General features: G+C 45.3%; 2 protein-coding genes and 1 long non-coding RNA gene across 3 annotated transcripts in view; all 3 read right to left on the bottom strand.

Annotated features, from left to right (window-relative positions):
- LOC145423961 (NACHT, LRR and PYD domains-containing protein 12-like) overlaps positions 1-14,847 on the bottom strand; it is a 943,237-nt gene that overhangs the window by 784,727 nt on the left and 143,663 nt on the right. The window lies entirely within an intron of this gene.
- Positions 1-14,847, bottom strand: part of LOC145423979 (ribonuclease inhibitor-like) — a 204,605-nt gene that overhangs the window by 152,941 nt on the left and 36,817 nt on the right. The gene's annotated exons all lie outside the window — the stretch shown is intronic.
- LOC145424022 (uncharacterized) lies at positions 7,228-9,346 on the bottom strand. The gene is made up of 2 exons (XR_013904973.1): positions 8,255-9,346; positions 7,228-7,934 (listed from the first exon to the last, which is right to left on the bottom strand). It is a non-coding gene; the product is annotated as an uncharacterized LOC145424022 (long non-coding RNA).

Raw genomic sequence — 14,847 nt, 5'->3', positions numbered from 1 at the left:
GCTGTTACTGTTTTTATCTTCATATCTTTCATATTTGTCCACCTGAACAACGCTTTAATGATACAGTTTGAGAAGTTTGATATGAATTTATCCAACTGACTTGAAAATGAAACTGACAACTGTCCTGTAATCTTACACAGAGAAACCAAATCCTGCGTCTTTGCCTTGACAGACGCCTAAAATGGCTCGAGCTGTGGTAAGTTACCCTTCACTGTGTCTGTTTCTAAACATTAAATCGTGTGAATTTTTAAAGAAAAATCCAACAACAACAATAATAATATGTAACAGAGCAAAACGTCAGATGACTTAAATGTTCCTCTGCAACACAAAGTCAAAGTCTGCCTCCTCCACAGGCAAAGGAGAAGCTCCCACGCTCATCCAGTGCAGACCGTTGTGCTCTGGACAATGAAGTTCCCGCTTTCATGTTCCGACCTATCAGTGCACCTGCATGTGAGCTCCTAAGTCCACCACCTGCTGATGCCAGCTTTCAGTCGAAGGACACAGACAAGATCATGCATCCAGATTTGAAAAACGATCGTTCATCCCTGGATGATGACGTGATGTTTTTCATGTGTCCTACTGATGTTCCTCTGCCTCCGAGACCTCCACCCACTGCAGAGGTAGGTCTCTGCAGAAAGCGCAGATATTCTACTGCTTTTTCTGTTAATGATGAAGAGGAACATTTGATGCCCAAACGCATGAGGCTGATGAGTTGGGATGTCTCTAAGTCTCCAGCTGCTGAGAAGGAGTATGTTTGCTTTACTTGTCCTGAAGACAAGAGGTCTGAGTTACCTCTCAGCTCCCTCCAAGGCCATCCACCATCACAGGTCAATAATAATGACACTGACCAGTGTACCATTCTGCTGCCTCCTGAAATCCCAGTGCCTCCACCCACTGCAGAGGTAGGTCTCTGCAGAAAGCGCAGATATTCTACTGCTTTTTCTGTGGAGGATGAAGAGGAACATTTGATGCCCAAACGCATGAGGCTGATGAGTTCTGATCAGAATCAGAATCAGAATCAGAATCAGAATCAGAATGGGTTTATTGTCAGATGTTGAGGTTTACAACATTAGGAATTTGCTGCGGTGCTTCAGTGCAAACAATAAGAATAAGAATTAAAGTGCTATGTAGAAAGAAAGATATGTGCATGAGATATACATGAGATATATACATGAGAATAAGAATTAAGAGTGCTACGTAGAAGGATATATACATGAGTGCAGGTGGTGATCAGTGCCAGACATGAAATGATGCAGTGACACAGCGTAGGGTCATGTGTTAGTGGCGGGGACAGTCATGTGGTTATTGTTCATGTGTCCAACAGCAGAGGGGAAGAAACTGTTCTTATGGCGAGAGGTTCTGGTGCGAATGGACCGGAGCCTCCTGCCTGAGGGGAGCAGGTCAAACAGACTGTGTCCAGGGTGAGAAGGGTCAGCTGAGATCCGAGCTGCACGCCCCAGTGTCCTGGAGGTGTACAGGTCCTGCAGAGATGGGAGTCTGCAGCCAATCACCTTCTCAGCAGAGCGCACAACACGCTGCAGTCTCTGTTTGTCCCTGATAGTGGCTCCAGCGTACCACACGGTGATGGAGGAGGTGAGGATGGACTCGATGATTGCAGTGTAGAATTGCATCATCGTCCGTGTTGGCAGGTTGAATTTCTTCAGCTGCCTCAGGAAGTACATCCTCTGCTGGGCTTTCTTGATGACGGAGGTGATGGTGGGCTCCCACTTCAGGTCCTGGGTGATGGTGGTACCCAGGAAGCGGAATGAGTCCACAGAGGTGATGGGGGTGTCAGTCAGGATGATGGGGGGGAGTGGGGCTGTGTGCTTCCTGAAGTCCACAATAATCTCCACTGTCTTCTGGGCATTCAGCACCAGGTTGTTGTGGCTGCACCAGGACACCAGACGTTCAACCTCCCTCCTGTAGGCAGACTCATCCCCGTCCGAGATGAGTCCAATAACGGTGGTGTCATCTGCGAACTTGATTAGCTTGACAGACTGGTGGGTGGAGGTACAGCAGTTGGTGTACAGGGAGAAGAGCAGAGGAGAAAGAACACAGCCCTGAGGGGAGCCGGTGCTGATGGTCCGGGAGTCCGAGACATTCTTCCCCAGCCTCACGTGCTGCTTCCTGTCCGTCAGGAAGTCAGTGATCCACCGGCAGATGGGATCAGGCACATTCATCTGGGAAAGCTTGCCTCGGAGATGGTCTGGAAGGATGGTGTTGAAGGCAGAGCTGAAGTCCACAAACAGGATCCTGGCGTAGGTTCCTGGGGAGTCCAGATGCTGCAGGATGAAGTGTAGGGCCATGTTGATGGCGTCGTCTACAGACCTGTTGGCTCTATATGCAAACTGCAGGGGGTCCAGGAGGGGGGCCGTGAGGGTCTTGAGATGGGAGAGAACTAGGCGCTCAAATGACTTCATGACCACAGATGTCAGAGCCATGGGTCTGTAGTCATTTAGTCCAGTGATCCTAGGTTTCTTGGGGACAGGGATTATGGTAGAGGACTTGAAGCAGGCAGGCACATGACATGCCTGCAGTGAGGAGTTGAAGATGCCAGAAAACACTGGGGCCAGCTCGTTTGCACAGTGTCTGAGGGTGGCAGGAGACACACCGTCTGGGCCGGGAGCTTTCCGAGCATTCAGATTCTTAAACTGCTTCCTCACATCTGCTTCATGAATATGAAGAGTTGTGGTCGGAGGAGGTGGTGTGAAATCCTCTTTTGTGTGGGGTGAGGAGGGGGGTGTTGTAGGTGAACAGTTTGAAGGTGGTGATGGCTCTATGGAGGGGGGAGAGGTGGGGGAATGAGTGTCCAAAGTGCCTCTATTGTTGGGGCCGTTGGAGGTGTGAAGGCTGCCTGATGGCTCGTCAAAACGACAGTAGAAGTCGTTGAGGGTGTTGGCTAAGAGCAAGTCATCAGTGGAGTGGGGGGTTTTAGGCTTGTAGTTTGTGATATTCCTAAAACCTTTCCACACAGAGGCCGAGTCATTCTCTGAGATCTGCTGCTGCATCTTCTCAGAGTGCTGATGTTTGGCAATGTCCACTTCTTTAGTGAACCTGTACTTGGCCTCTCTGTAGCAGTCCCTGTCTCCGCTTCTGAACGCCTTACTCTTTTCCAGCCACAGCTTTTTGAGTTTAGGAGTAAACCAGGGTTTGTCATTGTTATAACTCACCCTGGTGCGTGATGGCACAATGCTGTCCTCACAGAAGTGGATATAGGAGGTGACAGTGTCCGTAAACTCGTCCAAGCTGTTAGAAGCAGCCTTCAATGTGTCCCAGTCTGTGGTCTCCAAACACGTGCGAAGCTCCTCCACAGCCTCGTTGCTCCACAGTTTTTTAGTCCTCACGACAGGTTTGGAGAGCTTCAGCCTCTGTCTGTACGCGGGGATTAGGTGGATCATGACGTGATCAGAAAGTCCGAGTGAAGCGCGCGGCACCGCGCGATAGGCCCCGCTGATCGTGCTGTAGCAGTGGTCCAATGTCCTCTCCTCTCTGGTCGGGCATTTAATATACTGCTTGTATTTCGGAAGCTCATGGCTCAGATTGGCTTTGTTAAAGTCCCCAAGAGCAATGATGAGAGAGTCCGGGTATGTCCGCTCCGTGTGGAGAATCTGCTCTGCGAGTGCGCACTGAGCTGCTCGCGCATCCGCGTCTGGCGGGATATAAACAGTGGCCAGGATGAATGAAGCAAACTCCCGCGGAGAATAAAACGGTTTGCAGTGAATAAAAAGATATTCCAGAGAGGGAGAGCAGTGCTGAGCAATCACTGTTACATCTGTGCACCAGCCACTATTGATGTAGAAGCAGACACCTCCACCTTTGGTTTTACCGGAGAGAGCGGCCTGCCGGTCCGCGCGCAGCAGATGAAAGCCCTCCAGCTTGAGCGCGCAGTCCGGGATGTCTTCACTGAGCCACGACTCCGTAAAACATAAGACACAGGAGGAGGCAAAGTCTCTGTTCATGCTTCTCATCAGGGCCAGTTCGTCTATCTTATTCCAGAGTGAGCGTACATTAGAAAGGAAGATCCCAGGAAGGGCCGTTCTCAGTCCGCGTTTCCTCAAACGCACGAGTACGCCGGCTCGCTTGCCTCTCTTTCGACGTCTCACTTTCCTGATCAGAGTCAGCAGTAAATCTGCCGCAGATGCGACAAATATTGGAAATAAATCCACAGGCGTTGTAGTCCTGCAGTTAAGGAGCTCTTCTCTGGTGTAAGAATATCCAGAGGAGTGCCCAGACACAGAAGAAATGCACAAAAACAAGACAAAAGTAACGCACTGAAGCACCAGGGCATCCATACGCGGCGCCATCTTGGAATCTAGGGTGGAAACTGGAACTGATGTTCCAGTTTCTTCAAATTCTCCACCTGCTGATGCCAGCTTCCATGCAAAGGACACTGACAAGATCATTAATCCAGATTTGAAAAATGATCATGCATCCCTGGATGATGAAGTGACATTTTTCATGTGTCCTAGCGATGTTCCTCTGCCTCCGAGACCTCCACCCACTGCAGAGGTAGGTCTCTGCAGAAAGCGCAGGTATTCTACTGCTTTTTCTGTTAATGATGAAGAGGAACATTTGATGCCCAAACGCATGAGGCTGATGAGTTGGGATGTCTCTAAGTCTCCAGCTGCTGAGAAGGAGTATGTTTGCTTTATGTGTCCTGAAGACAAGAGGTCTGAGTTACCTCTCAGCTCCCTCCAAGGCCATCCACCATCACAGGTCAATAATAATGACACTGACCAGTGTACCATTCTGCTGCCTCCTGAAATCCCAGTACCTCCAAGTCCTGCCCCTGTTGGAGTTCTAGAAACTGTTGATTTTCCTTTTGTTGATAATTAAATACATGTTTGTGGTAATAAATACATTTTTGAGCAAATACGTGTTGAGATGATTTGGTTGATTATGATGGTTATAATTATCCAAACAGTATTATTCCTAATAAGATCTTTACTTTTTATACTTATTTTCTCCATGACCTATTTCGATGTCTATTTTGAAGATCCACTCATATCATGACAGTATGCTTATTCTCAGTAGAGTGTATAGCCACATCTGAACAAATAATAAATTAAAGTCACTCATTAACAACTTACCACATACGCCGGAGCTGAATTCAAGATGTAAGCAGACGTTTCACAGATATCTTGGTTGTCTTTCCATTTCCTACACTAACAGTATCCTGAGAATTGGCTTATAGAGCTGATATAAAGGTGAAATTTGATGACTTAATCGAAGCATCATCAGCTTAAATGCAAATGAATCCACTGTACTTGAGGTAACCTAACACTGACCATGAACGCCACAATCACTGTGCGCCAGTCCAACACAGTGCTTTACTGTGAACTCACCACAGTACTGCAAACTAAAGTGTTTATCTTCCAGTCCAATCCAATCCATCTTTATTGAGAAAGCACTTTAAAAAACCCAGGACAAAACCAAAGTGCTGTACAGTAAATGAGTTAAGAACAATAGAATAAAACATAACAGTAAAAAAATAAAACACATAATACATAAAAAATGTAAACAGCCCTATATTTCAAAACAAGATAAAACAGCAAAAATAAACTAAAAAACTCAAACTAAAAACCAACATCTTACAAGGTGTCAAAGGTCAGGGTGAAGAGATGAGTTTTCAGGAGTGATTTAAGAACAGGCAGAGAAGAAGCCTGTCTAATCTCTAAAGGCAGATCGTGTCACAGTTTCAGAGATGCTGCAGCAAAAGCACGATGTCCTCTAAGTTTACGCTCAGTCCTGGGAACATTCAGGAACAGCTGATCAGCTGACCTGAGACAGCGGGTGGGTTTATAAGACTGTGGCAGCTCAGAGAGTTAAGATGCAGCTAGGTCATGGAGAGCTTTAAGAGACATTAATACCAAAAAGCTGCTAACATGATGTTGTATTTTATTTACATGTCTGTTTTAGCACTTTAACATTTGCATCTGTCTAACTGGCTAACCATGCAAGACTATTGTAAGCATTGCTCTGTAATAGTGCGACATTTTGGACCCCAGGAGGTCCTTCTGTATCTGCACGATGTTTGACCTGCAGTCTTTATAGCCGCCTATGTATATTCTTTTAAACCTTTTTATTGTTTTTAAATGATAGTTACGGACCAAATGTTAAACTATATAGTTGAATATATAGTTAAAGTGTTTCTCTAGATACAGAGAAAGGTTTTACATCAAAAGGTCATCTGTCTGCATATAAAACAGAAGCTTTCATGCAGATGCACTTCCTGTTTAGAGACTTTGAGGTTTAGGTAGTGACGGGGGTGATTTACTGAGCGTGTAAGTTTTCCTCCTGTCAACACACTCTACAATGCCGCCCACATGCCACTCCTGTCCAGTCTTGAAAGCAAAACATGTTTGTATAGTATAAAATGGTGAAATGCTGATTTCCATGTTTCAATTGAATCACATGATTGTAATCAATTGATTGCAGAGACTTTTGTCAAGACCCTATAGAATCAGAAGTCCCGTGAACATGCACTAATAAAAGCTGCAGTTGTAATAGGGGATAAAGTGGTGTGCACAATGTGTGTTTGGATAAGATGTCAGTAATGCATTCACATTAAAATCACAGGGTTTCTTTCTTTTTCTTATTTTTCTTACATATCATGTAAAAAAACACTCCTGCAACATTTTTTCTCTGCCACAGATTTAGGAGAGGAAGAGTCCAGCATTTCAACACCTGTGCAAATGTTAGTTTATTTGATAGGTGCATCAGTAGTAATTATTAAATTAGAGTTTTCAGCAGTGTTGTTGTATTTACAGCAAAGTGCCTGCAAAGTGTAAAAACTAATTAACTGATGATACTAGACCCTTAAAAGAGATAAACACCACTAGTCAAGTCATAATGGCTACTTACAAATACATAAGCACTCAACACAACCCACACAGTGATCTAATGCACAAAAACAAAGGAGACTTAAACTGGCTGAATCAATTACTGTAAAGAAAACATGGAGGAAGGCTTCCTGTGGTGTCTGTCTGCAGTATGGGTCATAAACCTGCCTCCTGCATTACAGCAGACAGGTCAGGGGTCAAATGAAAAGCAAAATGTTTACCTCAGATAAGGGATGCACCGATACCACTTTTTTGGAAACGAGTACGAGTACGAGTACTTGCATTTCAGTACTCGCCGATACCGAGTACTTAATAAAAACATGATTTAAATTTACAGGTAACAGCTTTAGTCCTATAATTTAACAACAAAAAAACAAGGGACTGGTTTGGAATTAAGAACATTTATTTAAAATAAAAGCATGTTGTATGCAACATATTACAGAATAAATAATTATAAAAAAATGTAAACAGTGACAGTGCAACTCAAGTATTTTTCAGTTTATTTTAAACTCTGCCGCTTTGGACAACACAAGGGGCATTAATAAACATCTTTGCCATTTAGTGCACAATATGTGAATAAACTAACAACATCCACTGACATAGAACTGTGGCAGTCAGTGCAACTGAGGTAGGTATTAACATCAAGTCTAAGGTGACTCACTAAATGGAGAGAAACAGTGAGTGGCAGGGTTTTTTAAGAAAAGTAGCTTTTCTGCATCATCAGCAGTCAGACTGTTTCTGTTTTCATCTATAATGTGTGACACTGAGCTAAAAAGCCTTTCACTGTCCACACTGCTACATGGGGCTGAGAGCTATTTACAGGCTATTTTAGCCAAAGTGGGGAACCTGATTTTGTTGACACCCCAGTACTTCAGAGGACTGTCTTCACGAGGGCTTGGGGCCTCTCCGAGGTATGTGTCGAGCTCAATGGCAGCACCTGCTGCCAGCGGCAGCCTGGGCCTTGAGGAACAGTTTAGTAGGAGGTTCTGCAGCTTCTGCCCGACTCCCCTCTGCCTCACCTCTAGAAGCTCCTGCTTCAGGTGCAGCTTGGCCTCTGGAGCAGTGTTGTTGGAGAAGAAGCGATCTTTATACCTGCACAAAATTCATAAATGTATTAATATGTGGAAAAATAGGACTGATGTCATGTAATACGTGCTCTTCCAGCGTGTCTGTATGTCCTGCTGCAGTCTCTTTATTGGCTGGTTGAGCTGTCCCTGAATGTCCTCGAGGCGGGAGTAGGCTAAGTCGGAATGTTTAAAATGCCCAACTATTTTCCGTCCCACTGCTTTAGCATCAGCTATGCTCCTCTGTGCTAATAAGCGTGGGTAAATAAGCGTGGGCAAACTCTTTGTACTCGTTGTCGTGTTGGGATTTTAGGTGCTTGATTAAATTACTTGTGTTAAATGCGCTACCTTTTGAGCCTCCTCTGGACAATTTCGATGAGCACAATTTGCAGTCCGCCTTTGTTTTCGTGTCTTCGTTCACTTTGAAATAGTTCCACACGGCTGACTTGTCTCGCCTCGCTTTCTCCCAGCTCTGAGATGCAGCCGGGGCCTGGGGGCGGGCACTCGGCGCCTGTGATTAACCCCTTACATGCCGCTCAAACATAGACAGGTCTCAGACCGTGGTATCGGTCCTCGGTATCGGGGAACTTTTCACGAGTACTTTAGAAAATGTGGTATCGAGGCCGATACCAGATACCGGTATCGGTGCAACCCTACCTCAGATTAAATATTTCCCAAAGTAAATTGGACTGAACTGGCCAGTTAAATACACGAGAGGATACGAATAGAAAAAAGAAATCTAAAAACAAAGAATGAAAACCAACTATTAATTTAATACTTAAGTCTGTGAAGGTTCTCAGTCATCCAGGTCATCGTAGTCTAAGGAGCTTGGAAGGAAAAGCGTCTGGACTTCTTGAGTTGCTTGAAGACGTTTCACCTCTCATCCGAGAAGCTTCTTCAGTTCTAAGGGTCAATGGTGGGGAGTCCCAGACTTAAAACCAGTGGGAGTTTCCCCCCAAAGAGGGACAAAGGACCCCCTGATGATCCTCTACCTAATCACATGAGCCAAGGTGTGAAAGCGGGTGTGGGTCCTAATCAGCCAGGGTTTCGGGTGAGCTCATTGTGAAACCTGGCCCCACCTTATCATGTGATTTCCTGAGGTCAGATGGCCCAGGATGTAAATGGTCTGAGATCCCTTCCCAGACGCCTTAACGTCCAGTGAAAACAACACATCATTTTCTCTCCAGTTACCCTCAGCAGTCCAACAGACCTCCAGCACCAGTAAAACATTAACCAGAAATTGTTTATGGGACATGTGTCGTTATTTATGTTTGTGGAAATGTGCATTAAAATTAAAATAAAGATGCTGGTGTCTGACGTTACTGACTTCCCAATTGTGTGGCTTCTGGGGTGGCCTTCACAATTCAATTTTCAATTCAATTTTATTTTCTCAGCGACAAATCACAACAATATTATAAGGCAGACCCTACAATAATACATACAGAGAAAAAGCCCAACAATCATATGACTGTGAGCAGTTTGGAGACAGTGGGAAGGAAAATCCCCCTTTTAACAGGAAGAAACCTCCAGCAGAACCAGACTCAGGGAGGGGCGGGGCCATCTGCTGCGACTGGTTGGGATGAGAGAAGGAAGACAGGATAAAGACACGCTGTGGAAGAGAGACAGAGGTTAATAACAGGTATGATTCAATGCAGAGAGCTGCATTAACACACAGTGAGTAGGAAAGGTGACTGAAGAAGAAATACGCATTGCATCATGGGAATCCCTCAGCCACATACACCTGTTGCACTACACAACAAATGCAAGCATGTCAGTTTTATTCATTTTATGCTCATCTTCGTACAAATTTTAAAGGTAATGCAGTCAAAACTTTGTAAGTATATGAGTGATTGGATGAAGCGGTTTGATGACGTAACACGTATTAGATTATAATATTATTTTATGCCATGTTAGACCCCTAATTAAAGATGGTGAATTATTATGTAGTTTTAGTTGGCATTATTCTCCTGAATTAGAAGAAGCTGATAACTATTGCATTAGTTAAACTGATTTGCATTACATTAAACTGCTGACTTGTTGTGAATGAATGATATTGTTTTATGATGCATTATACTGCTGAGTTATAAGAAATACTGTTCGCAGAAAGTTATTGTCTTATTTGTCTGATTAGAAGAGAACAGAATATACTGGAGTTTTCTGCCCCATCTCAGCAGGAGCAGATAGACGGGGAGCCAAGGTCGTAGCTTAGGCGCTGTGTGAGAGAAAGCATGTGAATGTTTAGGCTTTTTATGATAAGGTGGAGGCACCAGAGGCTATAAGAGTTTGAGCAATGCTCCACCATTTTGAGATCTGAGACTGTCTGCATCAGTGTCCATCTCCCACGCATGTGATCATTAAAATCATCGTTTGACTCAACCCGACCAGACCAGTGTTGTTATTGTGGTTTTTCCTCTTGTCTCCATCCCCAATATTTTGAACCATAACATTTTGGGGGCTCGTCCTGTGGTATTGGGGTGGAATTTAAAAGTTTGGACGGTCCGAGGTTGTCGAACGGACAGGCACGAGCCAGTGGTCTTATGTGAGTGGGCATAAGCCGGCTTATCTAAAGGTAAGGCACTACCTGTTGAATTATTTCCAAAGTGTGCCAAATTGGATATGACTAAATTAAAGTCTACTCACTGAAATTACTGGTAGAGGGTCTGTTTTGATTTTGATGAGGATCCGTGTGTGTTATGCAGTTAAAGTCGGCTAAGAGTCTTTAATGAAGTTGAAAAAGGAATTGAAAGAAATGCTGGGTTTGAGTCCCAAGGAATTGAGTTAGAGTCTCAAGTAGTTTGATAGGGAATTGGTCATTTTGTTGGTTAGAGTCCAAATTGGTTATAGAGTGGACCTGAGTGGTCAGTTTGTGGGTTCGAGTCCCCATTGACCTCTAGGTGGCACTTGCCTTAGTCATACTCTTGTTTTAAGGCGTTGACTGGTGTTTCAAATTGTTATAAATTATTATAGAACGGCGGTTAGAGTCCGCTAAGAAGCGCATAGCCCGGAGGTTACGCTCCCTCCTGGCCGTGGACGCGCGGTCTTGACCTGTCGGCGAACAGGGTTAGTTCAGTTTGGCTTATCTGTGGGGTACAGGGCATCCTGAAATAAGCTAGGAGTTAGAGTCTCCTCACCGTTTGGAACGGTGTGATGTGCTTTTTTGAATACTGTTAAATTGAGTTAGGGACCTTAGGGATTAGGCCAGATAAAGTTAGAGTCTGATACTGGTTAATTGATTACAAAAAAGTTGGACTTTCTTCGGTTGGACCCGTTATGGTTAAATTTGTCGAAATTGTTAGGCGCTGAATCTGTCAGGCCTGTCAGTGGTTGTAAATATAAGACGTCTTTGTAATATAAAATAATAGAGTTTTGCCTGAGCTTTGTGTGACCCTGTGTGTGACGACAGCGCACTGCAGCGCTGCGAGCTATTTTTAGACTGTGTGTGAACATGCAAATGAGCTGTGGAGCGCACAGAGGACTTTTGTTGCTGTTTAGCGTGTTTTTGAGTTTTATAATTATGATTTGCAAATAATGATACATGCCTGTAATTAAAACGCTGATTTTGCTGATTATAATACTACAGATAAGGTTTTGAATGACTACGCTGAATGTTTGATGTTCGGCTGGGTTTTGATATAGAAGAGACAAATCGAGCATGATTAAGACCGGCACGTCAGCCGGCAGAGTAAGATTGTGAGGAAAATGATATTAAATAAATCTCTCAGTGTGTTGATACAGGTGGCTACGGGCCTGGACCAACTGCCCCCACAAGCACAGCGGCCGAAGCAAATTATAGTAATGGAAACCACACTCAGCAAGAATCAGCAGCTGTGGAAAAGACAGCAGCTAGCAGAGAATTAAAGGAGAAATTAAGAGAAGCTTTAACACATAAAATTGGGGCCAACAGACTTGTGGAGGTTGGGAAGGCTTCCGGAGCATCACAACAAAAGGTGAAACAAAAACACACACAAGCAGAGTAATGTGAGAGAGAGGCACATGTTAGAGAAATGCCTTGTTTGAGGAAAAAACGTTAAATTAGCCCACCTACAAACGCACATACACGCAATGAAGAAACAGCTTACACTCATGAACACGTGAAGATTTTCCAGCAAGTTTAAAGCAGTGAAACTTAACATACACCCGCCGTTAAATAATAAAGTTTATCCACTACTAACAAATAAACCCTCTGGGTTGCAGGACAACAACTTAACTTCAAAAAAAAAAAAAAGGCACTGGTCTGACCAACCAGTGATAACACGACAAATTTAGTGGTTAGAAAAGTCAAATTGTGACATGTTTTCTGCTGATTGATTAATACAAGTGATTACCAGATGAAAGAAAATTCAAATTTTTGTGCTTTTAAACACGATCTTTTTTTTTTTTTTTTTTTTTGGCCTGTCCCGTTTGGCTCTTTTTCATCAGAATTGTTGTCTAAAGGCAAAGAAAGATGCCCAACGGATTTACTTTACCAAACTGACCATCCCAGCCTTGCCATAATGGTCCATTTGATTCACCTTTTATTGTTTATTTTATTTTCACTTGCTGAATACGGGACAGACTTGACTGGGGGAAAGAAGGGGAGAAAGAAAGAGGGAAAGAGAAACAGCTGAGAAGAGGGACGGGGGAGAAGGGCAAAAGACAAAAACCAACAGAACGGGCAGAGAAAAAAAAATGCATATATCAATCACCTGGATCACCTGCTGAGAAAGAAAAAAGAAAGCAAGCAGAAGAGAACAAGAGTAATAGAATAAACAATATCACAATGATATATGGGAATATGACAGTAAATACTAAATGTTAAACATTATTGTGCAGCACATAAGATCAACAGAACACAGTGTGCTTTGAGGTAGGAGCCAAAAAGGGTGTAGTTTGTGGGTGTGATCACCCGTGTGTACACCTGTGAGCATGGACGCGCTTGTTTTTTTAAAAGGTTCCTTCATGTAATGATCTGCTAGAGGGTGTGGGGGGGCCACAGCCCCGTCCTCCAGGGCGTGAAGCAGGTGTGGAGGAGATCAAAACTCCAGACATCCAGAGGCCCCCAGAACACAAGAGACCAAGGAAGACCAACAGAGGGGCAGCTGCGCCACTGTCCCAGAAAGAGCTGAGGAGAGTCCCAGATGAGGGCTCACTCAGCAGCCGCGGAGCAGAAGCCAGGGGGAGTTGCAGTGACGCGCCCGTGAGCTCCGCCGGCAGCCAGCTGCGCCTGAGTGACCGAGCCCCAGGCCGAGAGGCCGGGGGCACCCCACCTCCGAAGTGGCCCGAGCGAGCCCCAGGCTCCAGGCCCCGATAAGCGGCCGCCAAGGAGTGAGCCGGTGTGTACCTGGACGCCCATCCCCGGACACAAAGAACCACCAACGCACCGATCTTAAGAATTTTAACATGTACCTGTGATGTCCTGTCAGCTTGGTGGGTCATGAGTGGATTATATGGTGAGAAAAAACAAAAAAAGGGGGAGAGAAGGCTGACACAGGGCCTGGTCCCGTTGTTTCTCCCCTCTCTGAATAACGCAGCCAAAATAACATCATTTTCCTGTTCATCTGTTTTTGTTTTTGTTTTGTTTTGTTTTTTCTCTTTATGCTTGATTACAGGCTGCTTTGTCGGCCCTGAAAGCCGAAGCTGACCCTGGACTCCTGCTCTCCCCCCTACCATCTTTGCTCTCTCCTCTACCATCTTTGATGTGACCCTGACCAAATGCTAAAGCAGCTGGACCCACAACAACAACTTGAAAATGTCAACAGTGCTGCAGGAAAACGATCTCATGCAGCGGAGACGGAGAGCGTTAAATCCAAGGCCCGTTTCACTACACGGGGAGATTTCCGTCAGCGTCTCTTCTTTCTGAGAAGACTGAGAAAGGCCCGGCTCCCACCACCAATTCTGACCACCTTCTATAGAGGAACTATCGAGAGCATCCTGAGCAGCTGTATCACTGTCTGGTTCGGGAACAGCACCATGCCGGACAGACAAGCTCTACAGAGGGTTGTGCAATCAGCTGAGCGCACCATCCGCTCTGAGCACCCTGACCTGCACTCAATCTACAGCAGGCGGTGCTGGACCAAGACCAGGAAGATCGTGAAGGACCTCAGCCATCCCAACAACAGACTGTTCTCTCTGTTGCTGTGTACGTGACAAATAAACATCTGGATTTGGAAAACGAGGCATTCGCAAAGCCAACAGCATTGTGCCTGATCGGACACACCCCTCTCACACACTCTTCACACTCTTGCCATATGGAAAAAGACAGCTTCAGCTGACAGAGCTGTGATGAGACGCCCATTAAGCCCAGATGAAAAGTGAGGCCGAGCAAAACAATGCTGACCTTAACCACTCTGCATTAAAACTGTGCAGGACAGTGACGGACCAACAATGATCGTCGGGCAGCAAAAAGGGCGTGCCAGAGACAGGAGGAGTAACTGAGGTCAGGAGGCACCTCAGAATGGACAAAACACCAGGAGAAAATAAGCTGAAGGCACAGGTGTCGGGGCTCGGCCAGGAGCTGACCTCTGAGAAGAGCCGAACAGCAGAGCCGCAAAAGGCCGTGGAGCAAAGCAAGGAAAACATCGATGGACTTCAATCTGAAGTGGACGGAAAAGATTCTGAGGTTTCTGCCCTCAGTAAGAGCTCAAGGCATCAGAGCAGAAACTGACCATGGCTCAGGAGGAGCTGGCTGATAATCGAACCCATCAGGCTTGGAGTCCCAGACACAGGACTTGGAATCAGGCCGGAGCTTGCTGGAGCAGGAGGTCGCCAAACCTGACGAAGAAGCTCCAACAGCAGGAGCAAGCCCTGAAGGAGCTACAGAAGAAAAAGGGTCAAGTTAAGGAGGAGTGGAACAGGGAGAAGTTGCAGGACACTGGAGAAAAGCACTGCCTCAATTGGGGCCAGAACCAGTATGGACAGAACTTTGAGCAGCAGCACCAACAGATGCAAACAGACTGAAAAGG

This window comes from Astatotilapia calliptera, chromosome 23 (genome assembly GCF_964374335.1).
Source record: "Astatotilapia calliptera chromosome 23, fAstCal68.1, whole genome shotgun sequence".
Classification (NCBI taxonomy): domain Eukaryota; kingdom Metazoa; phylum Chordata; class Actinopteri; order Cichliformes; family Cichlidae; genus Astatotilapia; species Astatotilapia calliptera.
This window is presented reverse-complemented; position numbering and strand designations above follow the sequence as displayed.